Source organism: Limulus polyphemus, unplaced genomic scaffold (assembly GCF_000517525.1).
Source record: "Limulus polyphemus unplaced genomic scaffold, Limulus_polyphemus-2.1.2 Scaffold519, whole genome shotgun sequence".
Classification (NCBI taxonomy): domain Eukaryota; kingdom Metazoa; phylum Arthropoda; class Merostomata; order Xiphosura; family Limulidae; genus Limulus; species Limulus polyphemus.
In genome coordinates, this window is record NW_013666129.1 from 392,993 (window position 1) to 395,528 (window position 2,536).

Sequence of the window (2,536 nt, forward strand, 5' to 3'; positions counted from 1 at the left end):
TACACCCTGATTATTTGTCCACCTCATATGCACTTTCCCTTAAAAGCTTACAGAAATTTTAAAATAATAAACGTAAAATACATACACACGTCAGTTATATATCGAACACATTCATTAAGTGATCAAGGGGAATGATTCGAACAATGCGATAACAAAGACTGGTTCTACCCTTGATACTGTTGCGTCATCGAGGTCACGTGACTGGTGTGGCGCCCTCTAGTTTCTAGAACTATCTTGTTTCTTCACGAATGCTCTAGTATTTACTAGATGTAGGGTAGTCGGGTATATAAAAGAGGGGAACAACGTGACGAGGTAATGTAATGTGTGTGTAGATAGTGAGTAATTGAACTGCAGTCAGAAGTATTATTGACGTTCGTTGTTATAGCGTTTGTTTAGCGCGATTGTTGAAGTTGAGTATATCGGTAAAGTTATATTCAGAAAGAATAAACCAGTTTTATTAAGTAAAGACTTGTGTCGTTAAAATTTCGTCGGAACGAAGTTACAGAAAAATCAATTAACAAACGGAGACGTAACAATACTTTTTCGGGCTCAGAATTTCAACCCAAACGACCAACGAGTGAAATTTTGAATGTAATTATAGGCAAAGAAATATTAGAATCATAAGAAAAATTAAGCGGGAGGGGGTGTGGGGGCTTGTCTCGCCGTTTGAACATGCTCTTGTTTTATAAACGATTTCTTTTTTCAAGAATTATCATTCAATATCTAAGGTTTAGGGAATAATGCTTAACTAGTTATGAAAAGCACACCGCCAAACAGAAATCTCTCTCAGACCTAGGTGTACAGAGAAAACATGAAAGTATAATACTGGCATAAGAAAATTCATCCAAAATCGCCTATAATAATAAAAAATAAAACGTGACATTGATATAGCGCAATGAAAATACTCTAAAATATTATTCATGTGATACTTAAGAGCACACTTCAACTTTCAAATTTATTAGGCTTATTACTTAGTTAAGTTGACGCTGTCACTACCATGGTCACACTATGCATCACCTTAGTTTTAGCCTTGAAAAGTGTCATATTAACAGTGTGAATTGGGAATTTTGTACTATCATGAATATAAGGTACTCATCCTTTCAAACTTCACCAGTGCCAGAGTTTCAGGAAAGAAATGAAACATTACAGTAGGTTTTTTACCTGTACATAAAAATAAATCTGGTACTCCGAGTTGTTTTTAAACGTTTTAGTAGCCGAATTAACTAAAGTCTCGTACAGACCTATACTAAGCCTACATCTACGCGGGTTAACCAATCAAAGTTTTATTAGGCCTATTTTCTGTCACAAAAAGCATACTTTTATCGATTTAGAAAATCTCAAAGTTGGTTATCCAATTTTCCATAGCTGTGACAAATGTCAAACTTAGTTACGTAATTTTTTGAAACTCCTTTTAAGCAGAAAAAAGAAAGGGTTTAAAATTATTTTAAATAATAAACTAGAATTTGCCCCCCCCCCCAACTTAGTCCTTATTTTAATGTGAATATGATTTTTTGAATGAGCTGTGAAGGCGAATTACTCAAATTATAAAACAAATTAATAGGTGTTTCGTTTATACTATGATTTTATAATAAACACACAAAAACTGCAATAGGGATAAGCCAACATTTATTGAGCAAACCCAACTTTGGTGATGTAATTACACTAAAGTCCTCTACTATTTACTAAACAACTGATTATGGGACTTCTGTGAATTTTTTTTTATTTATTATTTTCCAAACAATAAGTTATGACACTGTTCTGTACACAAATAAAAAAAGTGGCATTGACTAATTTAGCAGACCCTCACAGATGCAAACATATGTACATACAAGCACTTACTCCTGGAATATACAGCAATCTTGATGTTTAAACACAGCTTCAGTTAATTACCTATTCACACTTTGTATATAGCTATGGATAAATCATGTTGAAAAAGCTTTACAAAATTGCAAGATTGATTATTTGGAACTCTATGATATAGTTTATTAGCAGCACGATAGAGTACAATTTACCAAGTAGTGACTAAATGCTAAATCTTACTGAAACTAGTGTCCACACATTCCTGTTTACATCTCACTGTAAGTTAAAAGCTTTAAATTTTGCAAGTTTGTAGGTCACTCTATAAATTAACAATGTTAGGTAGGTGCCTAGGAATAATTCCTTATAGTTACACTTAGAAAAAACATCAGTTTATACAACTTTAAATAAAAAACTAAACATTTAGGAAAGATAGTTCTAACCATTTGTCCAAATTTTATTTTTCCATTTGTCTACATATCTAGTACTAGACATTTACATCACCACAGATATAGTGATAATTAAAAGTGAGCTTCACATTCATCAGTGACAACACATAAACGTAAGGCTGCTAATACTTTATTTCCCTTTACAAAATTTATTCTTGACATTTGCTTTATAAGAAAATTCACACTTAACTATTTCCACATACGATTGTTAAAAATAATTCCATTAGTACACCAACATCCATCTTAACAAGGAATTTTTAGAAGAAATTATTAAAAAAGTATCACGTTAC